The sequence below is a fragment of the Rutidosis leptorrhynchoides genome, chromosome 6 (genome assembly GCF_046630445.1).
Source record: "Rutidosis leptorrhynchoides isolate AG116_Rl617_1_P2 chromosome 6, CSIRO_AGI_Rlap_v1, whole genome shotgun sequence".
In the NCBI taxonomy this organism is placed as follows: domain Eukaryota; kingdom Viridiplantae; phylum Streptophyta; class Magnoliopsida; order Asterales; family Asteraceae; genus Rutidosis; species Rutidosis leptorrhynchoides.
The window spans coordinates 309230546-309250611 of record NC_092338.1 but is presented as its reverse complement, the minus strand read 5'-3'; positions in this window follow the sequence as shown (position 1 = coordinate 309250611).

Below are 20066 nucleotides of genomic sequence, written 5' to 3'. Positions count from 1 at the left end.
GGTGTGTTAGTGTGTTAGGACTAATGGTGGGATGAACTTTCATGTTCGGGTCACCTAAATCCGAGCCACGGTTCACCCGTTTCGACTAAAACACGGTTTTGAGAAAATTGAAGGTCCAAGTGGTGTCATGGCTGATTACCACGACTTGTGGACTGTTCTTGGTGTGTTCTTGAGTACACCATTGTGTTGGGTGGTTTGAATAGGCAGAGATGCATATAAGGCTCGCCAGAAATCGACACCCGGGGCTCAAGATAAGACCCGATGAACTTTTAAATTAAAACTTATGTTTAATTCTAAAACTTATGATAAAAATAATGAAACTCATTATTAATAAATTTCTTATGGTAAAATAAGTAATTATTATTATTATTTAAGACTTATGATATAAATATTTATTATATCATTTAATTATTATTTATGATTTAATTAACCTTTTAATTTAACTTATGATTAATGACACTTTTATTATTAATGGAAAATACTTATGATAAGTATTAAATTTATTTTATAAGAATATTATTATAAGACTTATAATGAAGATTAAATAATTATTTAATTATTATAAGACTTAACTATTATTTAATTATGATTTAATTATTAAATACTTATGATTTAATAATTATATTTAGAAACTTATGATATGATTAATAATTCATTATTAATTAATAATACTTATGATATGATTTAAAATTTATTATTAATTAATAATATTTATATTATGACTAATATTTAATTAATTAATTAAATACTTATATTATATTAATTATATCATTTCATCTTATATTAACTTTAATAATTCATTTTATTTAATTAAACTTATGTTATTACATAATTATACACTTTTAACTTTAATAAACATTATAACTTATGTTATTATTATAACTTACACTTTTCAAATTAACGTTGACTATGTTTGACTAAGTTTGACTTTTGAGTTGACTTTCAGTTGACTTTGACTTTCAGTTGACTTTTGTTGACTTTCTAAATAAGGAAACTTTCCTAACTTAAAAACTTTCTAAAAATAGAACTTTCTAAATTTGGAAACTTTCCAAAAATAGAAACTTTCCAAAAATAGAAACTTTTCAAAAATAAAAACTTTCCAAAAATAGAAACTTTCCAAAAATAGAAACTTTCCTAAAATAGAAACTTCCCAAAAATGGAAACCTGCTAAAAATAGAAACTTTCTAAAAATAGAAAGTATGTGTCCGTACGCTGTTCCAGTCAAACCGATGCTTGCCGAGTATTGTTCTATGTCTACTTGCAACATGTACAATAGCTATCATACTAAGACTTGACCTAAGTTAGTTATTTATATCGACCTTCTTTATTTATAGGTCGGCGTTGTGATCGTTCCTGATCACTTTATTCTATTTGCTGTTCGCTTGTTTGTGTGGTTTCTTCAGTTGCTTTTAAGGTGAGTTATAGTCCCGTTTTTACATACTTTTCAAAGTATATTTTTGGGATGTGATTACATGCATTTTATTTCACGTTTAGACACAAGTGACAATTAAATTTAAATTATTCATTGTGAGTTGGACAAAAATATTCCCTAGTCTGGTAACTGTAATCATTGGTTTCTACCGGTGAACGCGAATCCTACGGATAGATCTATCGGGTTTGACAACCCCATTTCGAGCTAGTCGCGCTAGCAATTTATAATCGGAATGTTTAGTACTTCGTAATTTATTGTAGATACACTGTCCAAGTGTATATTTTTATTGTGTTTGGCAAGGGTAAATAAAGGGTTAACTGGTTACCAGGTGGCTCATTGATAATGGAATAATGTTTAATGTTTTCTAACATTTTTAAATCTTGTGTTCTAAAGTTTACTTATTTATTTAAACCTATAATTCACTCAACCTTTGTGTTGACAGTTTACTTGCATGTTTTCACAGGTACTTGAGTTTTGTGATGCTTCCGCTGTGTTTAGAAGAGTCTGCATGCATTTGGGGCAGATTTTATGAAACATTTTATGAAACTTAAGCTTGCATTCTATTTTTGGATAATTTAAACTTGTGGGTTTGTTGGCAAGGTTTTGTGTCAACTTTTGGTTTATTACTATGGTTGGTTGTTTAAGACTACATATTTTGGTTTGTTTCCTTTTTGAGAAACTTTTGAAATAAAAGAACGCAACTTTGTTTATTTAATTCATTTAAGTCCGATCAAGCTGTGGGACCAACTGACGGATCCGTTAAGTGTTTTGACGGGGTCGTCACATGTGGTATCAGAGCGTTGGTTGTAGGGAACTAGGCGGTCTTAATGTGGTCAACCCGTGGTTTTTAGGGTGCATTAAAGTCTAGTCTACAGCCCGACCTTTTTGCTATAGCATTAATATGCATTTCATTTCGTATAAGTTATATTATTAGCTTTTATATCTTTTTGGTATGTGGTTTGCGGTTTTGCTGTTTGCGGATGTCGACTTCGAGCGATAACTCAGTTGCTGCTCCTGCTCCACCGTCTCCTGCTAGACGTCGTGCTAATCAACCAGAGATCGATGATCCTGTTCATTACTATTTTTCTACCATTACTCATATGAACCGGGCTTATAATGAGGTGACACGTATTAACGCCCTTAGTGATTGTTTGCGCACTTTGCCACATAATGAAGTTATGGATGAGATCCGCGCCGACATGGGTAACTTTATCACTTTCAAGCATAGGGTTGAGGATGAGAACCGTAAGCGTGATCGAGAAGTTAAGGCTAAGTTCGAGGCTCTCGAGTGCACTGTTCGTGTGTTGAAGGAAGAGTTGGATGTTGTGAAAGGGAAGTTGCATAAGTATGAGGATCCTGCCGAGACTCATGCTGAACCAGCTTATCACACCCGCTCTAAGCGAATGTGATATGATTATTCATATTGATTATCTATTTCATCAGACTTAATGTCCTTTTTATACATACATTTTGGGTTTTGTACGGCGTTTTGCCGAGGATTTTATTAAGATTTTGTTATGGGATATTTTTCATTATGTATGGATGGTTATTTTTATGACATCTATTATCATTATCATGTTTTATTTCCGATGTTGTGGCTCTTGGCATGTTATATTATGCGTAATATATGTTCATGTATGTTAGGTGCTATGTATGTTGTATGATGTTATCATAAAATATGTATGCATGTGATGGTTATTTCTATAACAATCATAACTGTCATGTTATTACTCACAGTGTTTGTTAACTATTATTTATGATGGTTAATCTTTTCGTGTTTTGATCTATTCCTTTATGACACTAGTATTATTCTTGGTACTAACGGATGTGTTATTCTATTTTGAAGATCATGCCCCCAAGAGAGTCCACTGAAGCGCGTATGCAACGCCTGATCAATGAAGGAATTTCTGTTGCTATGGCAGCAAATGCAAATGTTAATGCCAACAACAACAACAACAACCAGGTGGGATGCTCCCACAAAACTTTTATGGCTGGTCGACCCCAAGAATTCAGTGGTACGGAAGGACCAATAGGGCTTACTCGTTGGTTCGAGAAAATCGAATCTATTTTCAGGGTCAGTCGGGTCCGTGAAGAGGACAAAGTTAGTTTTGCTAGTTGCACTCTCAAGGATAGTGCCTTGACATGGTGGAACAATCTGGTTAGTAGTTTGGGAAGCGATGTAGCTTATGGGTTGGCCTGGAATGATTTTAAGGAAAGATTGATCACCCGCTATAGACCTCGGGGTGAGCTTAAGAAGCTAGAGGTTGAGCTCAAGAATTTGAAAATGCATGGCATCGAGTTAGATGCCTATGAACGAAGGTTTTTCGAGTTAACTTTGCTGTGTCCTAGGGTTTATGCGGATGAGGACCGCAAAATTGAGGCTTACATTGATGGTTTGTCCGAGAAGATTGAACACAGGGTTGAGTCTAGTGAACCCCAGACTATTGAGGCGGCTATGTCTATGGCCCACAAACTTAATGACAAGGTGTTGAGAAGAAGCAAGACTACAGTTGTTGAAAGTAGTGAGGAGGTTGTCAAGAAGGCTGATAATGGGAAACGAAAGTGGGATAACAACCGCAATCAAAACCAGGGTCAGCAGAAGAAACAGGATACCTCAGGTGCTAATAACAGAAATCAGCGTGTGTGTCCTCGTTGTTATAAAGCTCATGATGGTTACTGCACAGTTACTTGTAAGAGGTGCTCTAAGCAAGGGCACATTGCTAAAGATTATACAGTGCTTTTGCGGAGGTCTGCTACTCCCGCGACTGGTGGTAATAATAATAATGTTGGTAATAGAGGTGGTAACGGTAACGGTAATGGGAAATCGAATAATGGAGGTAATCCAAGGGTTTGTTATGAGTGTGGGAAGTCAGGGCATTTCCGAGATGCTTGTCCCAACAAGAAGACTGCTGAAACTGCACGCGGCCGAGCGTTCAACATTAATGCTAAGGATGCGGAGGAAGATCCTAAGCTTGTTACTGGTACGTTCTCAGTCAACGATTTACCAGTTTATGTACTATTTGATTCAGGGGCTGATTTAAGTTTCTTGTCGAGTAAATTAAGTCCGAGAATCAAAACGCTGTTAACTCCCTTAGACAATACTTACGTTGTTGAAGTAGCTAATGGTAAGGAACTTACTGCTAAGACTGTACATCGTAAATGTAACATTAATCTGGGTGGTAGGGATTTCGGGATAGATTTGATACCGATTGAACTTGGTAGTTTTGATATTGTTATTGGTATGGATTGGTTGTCTGCGAACCGTGCTGAGATCGTGTGTTATGATAAGGCTATTCGTATTACTGATGTGATTGGAGAGCCACTGATGGTCTTTAGAGATAAGAAATGCACACAGTTAAACCTTATTAGCTGTATGAAAGTTCGTAAACATCTCCGCAAAGGCTGTCATGCTATTCTTGCTCATGTTGTTGATCCTAGTAAGGAAGTAAAGAACGTTAATGACGTTCACATTGTTAGGGATTTTCCCGAGGTGTTTCCCGATGACTTACCTGGCCTTCCACCGCAACGCGTGGTAGAATTTCATATTGATCTTGTTCCCGGTGCTGCTCCTGTAGCACGTGCTCCTTATCGTCTTGCGCCTTCCGAACTTCAAGAATTGTCGAGTCAACTTCGTGAGTTGTTAGACAAAGGTTTCATTCGTCCTAGCTCATCCCCTTGGGGAGCTCCCGTTCTGTTTGTTAAGAAGAAAGATGGTTTCTTTCGTTTATGCATTGATTACCTTGAACTGAATAAGCTCACTGTTAAAAATCGTTATCCTCTTCCGAGAATTGATGATCTGTTCGATCAACTTCAGGGTTCGTCTGTTTATTCAAAAATTGATCTTCGTTCTGGCTATCATCAGTTGCGTGTTAAAGAATCTGATGTTTCAAAAACTGCTTTTCGCACCCGTTACGGTCACTTTGAATTTCTTGTTATGCCGTTTGGATTGACAAATGCATCTGCTGTGTTCATGGACCTCATGAACCGTGTGTGTAGACCCTATCTGGACAAGTTCGTTATTGTTTTCATCGATGACATCCTTATCTATTCTAAGAGTGATGAAGAGCACGAAGAACACTTGAGGTTAGTGCTTGATTTGTTAAAGAAAGAAGAGTTGTACGCTAAGTTCTCTAAGTGTGCTTTTTGGTTAAGAGAAGTTCAGTTCCTTGGTCATATTGTTAGTAAACAGGGAATACAAGTTGATCCTGCTAAAATTGAGGCGATTGAAAAGTGGGAAACCCCGAAAACTCCTACTCAGATTCGTCAGTTCTTAGGGTTGGCAGGTTACTATCGAAGGTTCATCCAGGATTTCTCTCGTATTGCGAAACCTCTGACTGCTTTAACGCATAAGGGGAAGAAGTATGAGTGGAAGGATGACCAAGAGAATGCTTTTCAGATTTTGAAGAAGAAGTTGACTACCGCTCCGATTTTGTCACTACCGGAGGGTAATGACGATTTTGTTGTTTATTGTGATGCATCGCGACAAGGCTATGGTTGCGTTTTGATGCAAAGAAAGAAGGTTATTGCGTATGCGTCACGACAGTTGAAGATTCACTAACAGAACTATACAACTCATGATTTAGAGTTGGGGGCTGTTGTTTTTGCGCTTAAAATTTGGAGACACTATCTTTATAGTGTTAAGAGTACTGTGTACACCGATCACAAGAGTCTTTAACATATCCTCGATCAGAAACAGTTGAACATGAGACAACGAAGATGGATTGAGACGTTGAATGATTATAATTGTGACCTTTTGTATCACCCGGGTAAGGCCAATGTTGTGGCTGATGCATTGAGTCGTAAAGAAAGGACTGAACCTCGCAGGGTTAGGGCCTTGAATATGACAGTTAGATCAAACCTCGTTAGGCAGATTCTTGAGGCACAACAAGAAGCCTTAAAGGAGGAGAATTTCGTGAAGGAGAATGTAGAAAAGGTAGCTAAGAAGTTTGAAGTACGAGCTGATGGTACTAGGTATTTTGCGGGACGTCTATGGGTTCCGAAATTTGGAGGTCTTCGACAACTTGTTTTGGATGAGGCTCATAAGTCTAGATACTCTATTCATCCTGGTTCAGGAAATATGTATCAGGATCTTAAGGAGCTATATTGGTGGCATAATTTGAAAGGTGATGTAGCTAAGTATGTGACTAAGTGTTTGACCTATGCTAAGGTCAAAGCTGAACATCAAAAACCGTCTGGACTTTTGGTGCAACCAGAAATTCCCGAGTGGAAGTAGGAAGGTATCACTATGGATTTTATTACGAAGTTACCAAGAGTTTCGGGTGGCTATGATGCGATTTGGGTGATTGTAGATCGACTCACTAAGTCGGCTCACTTTTTGCCGATTAGGGAAACGGATTCGATGGAGAAACTCACCCGTTTGTATTTGAAAGAGATTGTTTCTAGGCATGGTGTTCCTGTTTCCATTATTTCCGACCGAGACAGTCGATTTGTGTCGAGGTTTTGGCAATCTTTACAGGAAGCCTTGGGTACTAGGTTGGATATGAGCACTGCTTATCATCCTCAAACGGATGGTCAAAGTGAAAGGACCATTCAGATATTAGAAGATATGTTGCGAGCGTGCGTCATTGATTTTGGAAATGGGTGGGATAAATATTTGCCGCTAGCTGAGTTTTCTTATAACAACAGTTACCACGCAAGTATTAAAGCCGCACCGTTTGAAGCTTTGTACGGTAGGAAATGTAGGTCTCTTATTTGTTGGAATGAGGTTGGGGATGCTCAACTTACAGGTCCAGAGATTATTCACGAGACTACAGAGAAGATTGTACAAATTAAAGAAAGGTTGAGAACTGCTAGAAGTCGGCAAAAGAGTTATGCTGATAGGGGAAGGAACGATGTTGAATTTCAAGTTGGTGATCGTGTTATGTTAAAGGTTTTGCCTTGGAAGGGCGTAATCTTTTTTGGTAAAAGAGGGAAGTTAAGTCCTCGTTTCGTGGGACCTTTTGAGATCATTGAAAGAGTTGGACTGGTGGCTTATCATTTGAAATTGCCACAAGAACTCAGTGCTGTTCACGATGTTTTCCATATTTCGAATTTAAAGAAGTGCTTGGCTGAATTTGATCAGACTATTCCTTTGGAGGAACTTCAAGTTGATAAGCAATTGCATTTTATTGAGGAGCCTGTTGAAATCATGGACCGAGAGGTTAAGACTCTTAAACAGAGCAGAATTCCTATTGTTCGGGTCAGATGGAACGCTAGACGCGGTCCAAGTTCACTTGGGAGCGTGAAGACCAGATGAAGTAGAAATACCCGCATTTGTTCTCAGATGCCGAGTCAACCCCTGCGCCTGCTTAAATTTCGGGACGAAATTTCCGTAACGGGAAGGTCCTGTCACGACCCTACTTTTTCCGTTATCTTTTTCAGTTAATTATTTAACGAACGTTAACTGTTAGTGTGCCACTTCATTTCTATGACCTATATTATTATTTTTATAATATATATATATATATATATATATATATATATATATATATATATATATATATATATATATCTATATATATATATATATATATATATATATATATATATTTATATATATATATATATAAATTATTATGTGTTATGTGAATATTTGTATTCATATTTTAATTTATACGTTTCTACGTCTCGCGGATTTCTATCCGGCGAATCTTTTTAGTTTTCAAACCAACGGACGCTTTTTTGGGATATTTAAATCCTAAATATTTTAAATATGATATTTTAAGATCATACTATTATATAGTGTATTTATATTTATTTTTCGTCGCGCGTTTGTTATCTTTCCGAATTTTTAATCGCGTAAGTGCGTTTTCGCGTTTCGGGACTCGTTCGGGCTTTCGGGCCACAAGGAACTTTGCATAGTCGGTCGTCTCCAACTCTTCACCGTTTCGATCTTCCCCGGATCTACTTGAATCCCGTTTTCGTTCACGATATGACCAAGGAATTGAACTTCCCTTAGCCAAAATTCACATTTGGAGAACTTTGCATACAACTTCTCCCTTCGTAGCGTCTTCAATACATCACGCAAATGATGTTCATGTTCGTTCATACTTTTCGAGTAGACTAGTATGTCGTCAATGAACACTATTACCGACTTGTCCAACATCGGTTGGCACACTCGGTTCATAAGATCCATGAATGCCGCCGGTGCATTCGTAAGACCAAAGGGCATAACTACAAACTCATAATGCCCGTAACGCGTTCGAAAAGCCGTTTTCTCAATGTCTTCCTCACGGACCCGCATTTGGTGATAGCCGGACCGTAGGTCGATCTTAGAGAAATACGTTGCACCTTGAAGTTGATCAAATAAATCGTCAATCCTAGGTAATGGATAACGATTCTTGATCGTCACTTTATTCAACTCACGGTAATCAATGCACATACGCATACTACCATCTTTCTTCTTCACAAATAACACCGGAGCGCCCCATGGCGAAGCACTCGGTCGAATAAAACCCTTCTCGAGCAACTCTTGGGTTTGATTTAACAACTCTTGCATTTCCGTTGGTGCTAAACTATAAGGAGTTTTAGCAATGGGAGTAGCTCCCGGAACCAACTCAATACGAAACTCAACTTGTCTTTCCGCCGGAACACCCGGTAATTCGTCCGGAAAAACGTCTTCGAATTCGCTAACAACCGGAATTTCACGAATAGGTGGTGGCTCATTGCGAGTATCAACAACATGAGCAAGGAAAGCCATGCCACCGGTAACAACAAAACGACGTGCCCGTGCAAAAGTGCATATCGGCACCGGTCTCCTTCGCTTATCACCATGAATAATTAACTCTCCCCCACTTAGGGTCTTCACACGAATAAACTTATCATGGCATGCAATATCGGCTCTATAATGATCGAGCCAATCTATACCAATGACAATATCAAAGTCGCCCAAGGTCATTGGAATAAGATCAATTTTAAAGGTTTCAGCACCAAAAACAACATCACAATTTTCACACACATCAACCACTAACACCGTCTTGCCGTCCGCTATTTCGACTTCTATCGGACGACTTAACTTAGCTAGCGGTCTATTAAGTTTAGGCACAAATTTAGGAGACACAAACGACAAATTTGCACCGCTATCGAAAAGAATCCTTGCCGGATTAGAATTAACCATGTAAGTACCTGAGACAACTTCGTGCGATTGTTTGGCTTCATCATTGGTCATCAAATAGTTGCGACCCCTAGCCGTACCCGCCGCCTTCTCTAACCGTTTCACATTGTCGTTTCGCAAGTCGGGACACTCCGGCTTCTTATGCCCTTCTTTGCCGCAATTAAAACAAGTGACTTTGTTCCCGGAACGTGGTTTCGGAAACTCACGAGCCATATGACCCGGTTGCCCACAATTGTAGCACGTATAAGAAAACCCGCCGGTAGTGCCCTTTTTTGCACTATTGACACTTTCGGCCCCCCTCTTGCTCTTGCTCTTCTTGCTTGAGGCGTTAGAGTAACTAAAACCTTCAAATTTTCTTTTGGAAAACATGAAATAACTCTTTCTTGGAACCTCCGGCTCAAAACCCCGAGCCAACTCGAACAATTCATCAAAAGACTTAGCCATACCCCGACTAATCTTCCCCTTGTACTCATCATTCAAAGTACGGTAGAAATCCTTCATGAGCTTATGATCGTCACCAACATATTCCGGGCAAAAACGAGTCTTTGCCAAGAATGTAGACTTAAGAGTAACTAAGTCCATTGAGCCTTGTTGCAAATGGTGCAACTCGTCCCGGATTCTATCGAGATCGGAAGAAGTTCGGTATTCCTTGAAAAACTCCTTCTTAAACTCTTCCCACGTCAAGCCCATACATTGTTCCTCACCATACAAGTTGATTTTATCATCCCAGCATAACTTAGCCTCTTCTCGTAGCATGCTAGAGCCATACCTCGCCTTCTTCTCGGGAGGTCATTCCGAGGTACGGAAAGCTCCCTCGATGTCGGAGATCCAACATGTACTTTTTAAAGGATCTCGTACCCCATTAAACATCGGGGGTTGAGCGTCCTTGAAATTGTTGTAGTGGAAGTCCCGCCTTCCTTCACCTCCTTCACCACGAGGATAAATGTTTCTAGCATCAAGGGCCTCTTCGATAGTGGCCTTCATTCGTTCATTTATCAAATCGGTCACTTGCCCATCGACCGAATCTTGGAAGACTTTTCGGACGTCCGTAAGAAAATCCGCTTTTAACTTTTTAAAGACGGCCTCAACCTTGGCCGAAAACTCGGCGTCCTCACTTGTACTTCCGTTATCATGATCGGGTCCGTTTCTCGTCTTCATTCTATAAAACGAAGTAGGTTAAGCGGCGAAACAAAAGACATAACTCGTATGTATATACATATACACCACACTACCCCATCTTGCTCAACAATCGTCGTACATTGCTTGTTCGACACGATTTGCGCCCGTAACAATGGTAGCTAATCATTGTTACGCGAGCACGTCGCATTAACTTGCTAGTACAACGTCCATCTCGCTCGATGCTCGCTAAACATACATAACGAATAGCGCATGATTAGTTTATATAAACCTATGCACAAACCAATCCCGATCCGACCCAAAGTCCTACAAGTCCCGCATAGCGCACACACAAAAAGTCAAAGTCTAGGCGCCTATCTCAAGTCACCTAAATCCCTTAGACCATGCTCTGATACCACTTGTAACAACCCAAACCAACCCTCGACCAAACCACGCGAAAATACAAAATAAAAAAAAAATTCCTGTGCAGCATACCCGCGCGGCGCGCCATATAGGGGCGCGGCGCGCCAAAGTGGACTGTCCGGAAAGTCTCAAAACGCGAAAAAGATTGACTAGTTCCCGGCACATTTAGACGAAACGCTTTTTACCATACATCCAAATATGTAAATCTAACTTGTTTCAAATATAAAATCAATGTTTTACAGGCGGGGCCCACAACGGCCGTTTTACGAGTTTAATACGATTTACGAGTTTCGACCACCAAAAAGTTTAAGTTCCAAACTACACAATGAGCATGGCGTTTGGGATTAAACTACCCAACTATCGGTCAAACTCCAAGAGCTACTAAAGCCAAAAGCGTCCCCCTAGCATCAAGCGGGATCTCTAGTCCAAAACGATGCCCTTACCTTTGTCCAAAACCGAACCTATAAAATGGTAAACAACGAGAGGGTAAGCAAAGCTTAGTGAATGCAATAATTATACGAATACATATATAATTATACCTACTTGCATACACTTACACAACCGCAAACGCGCTAGCAAACAACATTAGCTTACCGTCACAATAACAAGCTATAATTCACCAATACCCCCAAGCTAGCATAACATCCGCATATAAATATAACTCGAATAATATAATATGCTTACAACACAAATAACCATGGTTAACCAATAGTACAAGGGAACGGCGCTCGCGAAAACGCCATCGGTGTTCGTAACATCCGTTAGGGCACTTAACACCTCGCACCACTAACCCCTAGGGTGGCACCTTAACACCTCGGCACATCACCCCGAGTGGCATCTTAACACCTCGATGCATCACTCATTATTTTTACGGAGTGGTGTCTTAACACCTCGACACTACACTCCTAGGTGGCATCTTAACACCTCGATGCTACACCCGAGTGGAATCTTAACACCTCGATGCTACACTCTTCACGTGAAACATGGTGTCTTAACACCTCGACACTACACCTTTCACGCTACAACAAATAGATACATTATATACATACGCATATAATTATTCCACTCACCTCGAAGTCTTCGTGTAAGATAACCGAACTTGCAACGTCAATGTAACGTACCTATTACATTTTAGCACATAATCAATTCACAACTCAAGTCGGTCAAGCAACTCACTTAACAATCTAGAGTCTTTTGACCCTAAGTGCAATCCCGACCCATTTTGCACCTTTAACCCTAATAATGGGTTAACTTCACCAAAAACCCTAACTTTAGCCAATTAAGGTATTAACACACTTTTAACCACAAAGTTAACTCGTTTTCATACATGCAAGACAACCTAGGTCATCAAAGAACCACTTGACCCATTTCTAGGTCAACACACCCATTTGGGTCACCCACAACCCAAATCACACTCACAAACATTAACTATAAGTGTATTAGTATTTACTTAGGTCTTTAAGACCCATTTACACCATTTACCCCTTTCAAAACCCTAAGTTAGTCACCAATTGGGTCTTCATGACCCAAACTTACCCAAAAACCCCAAATTACTCACAAATGGGTTTTATGTGCAATACTAACCCAAACCCTAACCCTTAAACACATTAAACTAAGGTAATCAAGTTTAGGGCTTACCACAACAATCAAAACGTAGCTAAGGAGGAGATGAACAACTTTAACTCCCGAGTTCTAACCCGAAATGAGCTTCTTCTTCCCCGATTTAAGCTTTCTCACACTTAACCACCCCCTCTCTCTCTAGAATGAATGGATGATGTTTGGTGGTTGAGAAATGAAGTAATGAGCTCACCAAACTGATCCTAAGGCCTTTAATTCGGACCCCAAGGTGATTTTACCAAAATGCCCTCAAAATATCTATTTTAAAAGAAGAGGAGAATCTGTCGCAGACAGATGGCGCGGCGCGCCACCAGGCCGCGCGGCGCGCGACACCTCCAGTTCAGCTTCTTTCTTGCTTTTAAATATATAACCAAAACCCCGTTTCAAGTATCGAACATCACACTTATATACACTACAATTATCGGGTCTTACAACTCTCCCCCACTTATTCGGATTGCGTCCTCGCAATCCAAGCCGCATGACACGAGGGAAGATAAACTAACACGAACTCTTCGGGCTCCCAAGTGAACTCGGAACCTTTACTTCGTCGCCATTGAACCTTGAAAGTTCTCACCTCTTTATTTCTCAACATTTTCACCTTCTCGTCAAGGATAGCAATCGGTTCCTCGACATATTCTAACTTGTTGTTTAGCTCTATCTCGTCTAAGGGCATCCATGAGGAATCATCCGCAAGACACTTACGGAGGTGGGAAACATGAAATGTATTATGGATCCCCGCAAGCTCTTCGGGTAATTCCAATCGATATGCAACTTCACCAACACGAGCTAAAACCTTGAATGGCCCAATAAACCGAGGAGCTAACTTTCCCCGTTTTCGAAATCGAATAATACCCTTCCATGGCGAAACCTTAAGCATCACCATATCGCCTTCTTGGAACTCAATCAATCGCCTACGTCTATCGGCATACGACTTTTGCCTATCTTGAGCCTTCTTAAAATGTTCCCGAATCAAATCGATCTTGCTATTGGTCTCTAAAACCAAATCGATACTCCCGATCTCTCTTTGACCCACTTCTCCCCAACAAACGGGAGTTCGACACCTACGCCCATAAAGCATTTCGTAAGGTGGCATCCCGATACTAGTATGATAACTATTATTGTACGAGAATTCCACCAAAGGCAAATGCTCATCCCAACTACCACCGAAGTCAATGATGCACGCTCGTAGCATATCTTCCAAAGTTTGATTCGTACGTTCGGTTTGACCGTCCGTTTGAGGATGATACGCCGTGCTCAACTTCAATTGCGTACCCATATCTTCATGAAACTTTTCCCAAAACCGAGATGTAAAACGGGTATCTCGATCCGAAATAATAGATATAGGAACCCCATGTCGCGAGACCACTTCCTTGATAAACAACTTAGCCAAGGTCTCCGACGATATCGCTTCTTTAATGGGAAGAAACAAAGCGTTTTTTGTCAATCGGTCAACTATAACCCAAATCGAATTGAATTGGGTTCTCGCCGTTTTAGGTAACTTTGTAATGAAATCCATGGTAATGTGCTCCCATTTCCATTTCATGATTTCTAATGGTTGCAACTTACCATACGGCTTTTGGTGTTCGGCTTTTACTTGTAAACACGTGACACATTGCTTAACATACTTCACAATATCACATTTCATGCCCGGCCACCAATAATCTTTCTTCAAGTCAAGGTACATTTTCGTCGCGCCCGGATGAATGGAGTATTTTGACTTATGTCCTTCATCAAGTAGCACTCGTCGGTAATCACCCATCTTAGGCACCCACACCCTTCCTTGAAAGGACAACAACCCACGCGGACCCATAGTAATAAACTCCGATTGGCCCACGATTCGCTCCGTATGCTTGTTGTGAACATAAGCCTCTATTTGAATCTCACCAAGCTTTTCAAGAAAATCGTTGGTAATAATCAAACGTAACGACCCCACTTTTATCGCCGGATGTTGACTCTTTCGACTCAACGCATCCGCGACCACATTCGCCTTACCCGGATGATAAAGTATTTCACAATCGTAGTCTTTCACCACATCCATCCACCTACGTTGGCGATAATTCAAATCTCGTTGATTAAAGAGATGTTTCAAACTCTTATTATCCGAATAAATCGTACACTTGACACCATACAAGTAATGGCGCCAAATTTTCAACGCATGCACTACCGCTGCCAACTCAAGATCATGAGTCGGATACCTCGTTTCATGTTCCTTTAATTGTCGAGAGGCATAAGCGATAACCTTACCCCTTTGCATTAGAACACACCAGAGACCATTTAAGGAAGCATCGCAATAAACCACCATGTCTTCAACACCTTCCGGTAACACTAACACCGGAGCTTGACACAACTTCTCTTTTAACAATTGAAAAGCAATCTCTTGCTCGTTCTCCCAATTAAACCTAGCATTCTTTCTCGTCAACTTCGTCAATGGAGAAGCAATCTTAGAAAAGTCTTGGATAAACCGACGATAATAACCGGCCAATCCGAGAAAACTTCGGATTTCCGTAGGCGTAGTCGGTCGTCCCCAACTCTTCACCGTTTCGATCTTCCCCGGATCTACTTGAATCCCGTTTTCGTTCACGATATGACCAAGGAATTGAACTTCCCTTAGCCAAAATTCACATTTGGAGAACTTTGCATACAACTTCTCCCTTCGTAGCGTCTTCAATACATCACGCAAATGATGTTCATGTTCGTTCATACTTTTCGAGTAGACTAGTATGTCGTCAATGAACACTATTACTGACTTGTCCAACATCGGTTGGCACACTCGGTTCATAAGATCCATGAATGCCGCCGGTGCATTCGTAAGACCAAAGGGCATAACTACAAACTCATAATGCCCGTAACGCGTTCGAAAAGCCGTTTTCTCTATGTCTTCCTCACGGACCCGCATTTGGTGATAGCCGGACCGTAGGTCGATCTTAGAGAAATACGTTGCACCTTGAAGTTGATCAAATAAATCGTCAATCCTAGGTAATGGATAACGATTCTTGATCGTCACTTATTCAACTCACGGTAATCAATGCACATACGCATACTACCATCTTTCTTCTTCACAAATAACACCGGAGCGCCCCAGGGGGAAGCACTCGGTCGAATAAAACCCTTCTCGAGCAACTCTTGGGTTTGATTTAACAACTCTTGCATTTCCGTTGGTGCTAATCGATAAGGAGTTTTAGCAATGGGAGTAGCTTTCGGAACCAACTCAATACGAAACTCAACTTGTCTTTCCGCCGGAACACCCGGTAATTCGTCCGGAAAAACGTCTTCGAATTCACTAACAACCGGAATTTCACGAATAGGTGGTGGCTCATTGCGAGTATCAACAACATGAGCAAGGAAAGCCATGCCACCGGTAACAACAAAACGACGTGCCCGTGCAAAAGTGCATATCGGCACCGGTCTCCTTCGCTTATCACCATGAATAATTAACTCTCCCCCACTTAGGGTCTTCACACGAATAAACTTATCATGGCATGCAATATCGGCTCTATAACGATCGAGCCAATCCATACCAATGACAATATCAAAGTCACCCAAGGTCATTGGAATAAGATCAATTTTAAAGGTTTCAGCACCAAAAACAACATCACAATTTTCACACACATCAACCACTAGCACCGTCTTGCCGTCCGCTATTTCGACTTCTATCGGACGACTTAACTTAGCTAGCGGTCTATTAAGTTTAGGCACAAATTTAGGAGACACAAACGACAAATTTGCACCGCTATCGAAAAGAATCCTTGCCGGATTAGAATTAACCATGTAAGTACCTGAGATAACTTCGTGCGATTGTTTGGCTTCATCATTGGTCATCAAATAGTTGCGACCCCTAGCCGTACCCGCCGCCTCCTCTAACCGTTTCACATTGTCGTTTCGCAAGTCGGGACACTCCGGCTTCTTATGCCCTTCTTTGCCGCAATTAAAACAAGTGACTTTGTTCCCGGAACGTGGTTTCGGAGACTCACGAGCCATATGACCCGGTTGCCCACAATTGTAGCACGTATAAGAAAACCCGCCGGTAGTGCCCTTCTTTGCACTATTGACACTTTCGGCCCCCCTCTTGCTCTTGCTCTTCTTGCTTGAGGCGTTAGAGTAACTAAAACCTTCAAATTTTCTTTTGGAAAACATGAAATCACTCTTTCTTGGAACCTCTGGCTCAAAACCCCGAGCCAACTCGAACAATTCATCAAAAGACTTAGCCATACCCCGACTAATCTTCCCCTTGTACTCATCATTCAAAGTACGGTAGAAATCCTTCATGAGCTTATGATCGTCACCAACATATTCCGGGCAAAAACGAGTCTTTGCCAAGAATGTAGACTTAAGAGTAACTAAGTCCATTGAGCCTTGTTGCAAATGGTGCAACTCGTCCCGGATTCTATCGAGATCGGAAGAAGTTCGGTATTCCTTGAAAAACTCCTTCTTAAACTCTTCCCACGTCAAGCCCATACATTGTTCCTCACCATACAAGTTGATTTTATCATCCCACCATAACTTAGCCTCTTCTCGTAGCATGCTAGAGCCATACCTCGCCTTCTTCTCGGGAGGACATTCCGAGGTACGGAAAGCTCCCTCGATGTCGGAGATCCAACATGTACTTTTTAAAGGATCTCGTACCCCATTAAACATCGGGGGTTGAGCGTCCTTGAAATTCTTATAGTGGAAGTCCCGCCTTCCTTCACCTCCTTCACCACGAGGATAAATGTTTCTAGCATCAAGGGCCTCTTCGATAGTGGCCTTCATTCGTTCATTTATCAAAACGGTCACTTGCCCATCGATCGAATCTTGGAAGACTTTTCGGACGTCCGTAAGAAAATCCGCTTTTAACTTTTTAAAGACGGCCTCAACCTTGGCCGAAAACTCGGCGTCCTCACTTGTACTTCCGTTATCATGATCGGGTCCGTTTCTCGTCTTCATTCTATAAAACGAAGTAGGTTAAGCGGCGAAACAAAAGACATAACTCGTATGTATATACATATACACCACACTACCCCATCTTGCTCAACAATCGTCGTACATTGCTTGTTCGACACGATTTGCGCCCGTAACAATGGTAGCTAATCATTGTTACGCGAGCACGTCGCATTAACTTGCTAGTACAACGTCCATCTCGCTCGATGCTCGCTAAACATACATAACGAATAGCGCATGATTAGTTTATATAAACCTATGCACAAACCAATCCCGATCCGACCCAAAGTCCTACAAGTCCCGCATAGCGCACACACAAAAAGTCTAAGTCTAGGCGCCTATCTCAAGTCACCTAAATCCCTTAGACCATGCTCTGATACCACTTGTAACAACCCAAACCAACCCTCGACCAAACCACGCGAAAATACAAAATAAAATAAAAAATTCCTGTGCAGCATACCCGCGCGGCGCGCCATATAGGGGCGCGGCGCGCCAAAGTGGACTGTCCGGAAAGTCTCAAAATGCGAAAAAGATTGACTAGTTCCCGACACATTTAGACGAAACGCTTTTTACCATACATCCAAATATGTAAAACTAACTTGTTTCAAATATAAAATCAATGTTTTACAGGCGGGGCCCACAACGGCCGTTTTACGAGTTTAATACGATTTACGAGTTTCGACCACCAAAAAGTTTAAGTTCCAAACTACACAATGAGCATGGCGTTTGGGATTAAACTACCCAACTATCGGTCAAACTCCAAGAGCTACTAAAGCCAAAAGCGTCTCCCTAGCATCAAGCGGGATCTCTAGTCCAAAACGATGCCCTTACCTTTGTCCAAAACCGAACCTATAAAATGGTAAACAACGAGAGGGTAAGCAAAGCTTAGTGAATGCAATAATTATACGAATACATATATAATTATACCTACTTGCATACACTTACACAACCGCAAACGCGCTAGCAAACAACATTAGCTTACCGTCGCAATAACAAGCTATAATTCACCAATACCCCCAAGCTAGCATAACATCCGCATATAAATATAACTCGAATAATATAATATGCTTACAACACAAATAACCATGGTTAACCAATAGTACAAGGGAACGGCGCTCGCGAAAACGCCATCGGTGTTCGTAACATCCGTTAGGGCACTTAACACCTCGCACCACTAACCCCTAGGGTGGTACCTTAACACCTCGGCACATCACCCCGAGTGGCATCTTAACACCTCGATGCATCACTCATTATTTTTACGGAGTGGTGTCTTAACACCTCGACACTACACTCCTAGGTGGCATCTTAACACCTCGATGCTACACCCGAGTGGCATCTTAACACCTCGATGCTACACTCTTCACGTGAAACATGGTGTCTTAACACCTCGACACTACACCTTTCACGCTACAACAAATAGATACATTATATACATACGCATATAATTATTCCACTCACCTCGAAGTCTTCGTGTAAGATAACCGAACTTGCAACGTCAATGTAACGTACCTATTACATTTTAGCACATAATCAATTCACAACTCAAGTCGGTCAAGCAACTCACTTAACAATCTAGAGTCTTTTGACCCTAAGTGCAATCCCGACCCATTTTGCACCTTTAACCCTAATAATGGGTTAACTTCACCAAAAACCCTAACTTTAGCCAATTAAGGTATTAACACACTTTTAACCACAAAGTTAACTCGTTTTCATACATGCAAGACAACCTAGGTCATCAAAGACCCACTTGACCCATTTCTAGGTCAACACACCCATTTGGGTCACCCACAACCCAAATCACACTCACAAACATTAACTATAAGTGTATTAGTATTTACTTAGGTCTTTAAGACCCATTTACACCATTTACCCCTTTCAAAACCCTAAGTTAGTCACCAATTGGGTCTTCATGACCCAAACTTACCCAAAAACCCCAAATTACTCACAAATGGGTTTTATGTGCAATACTAACCCAAACCCTAACCCTTAAACACATTAAACTAAGGTAATCAAGTTTAGGGCTTACCACAACAATCAAAACGTAGCTAAGGAGGAGATGAACAACTTTAACTCCCGAGTTCTAACCCGAAATGAGCTTCTTCTTCCCCGATTTAAGCTTTCTCACACTTAACCACCCCCTCTCTCTCTAGAATGAATGGATGATGTTTGGTGGTTGAGAAATGAAGTAATGAGCTCACCAAACTGATCCTAAGGCCTTTAATTCGGACCCCAAGGTGATTTTACCAAAATGCCCTCAAAATATCTATTTTAAAAGAAGAGGAGAATCTGTCGCAGACAGATGGTGCGGCGCGCCACCAGGCCGCGCGGCGCGCGACACCTCCAGTTCAGCTTCTTTCTTGCTTTTAAATATATAACCAAAACCCCGTTTCAAGTATAAACATCACACTTATATACACTACAAGTATTCGGGTCTTACACTTTGTGACC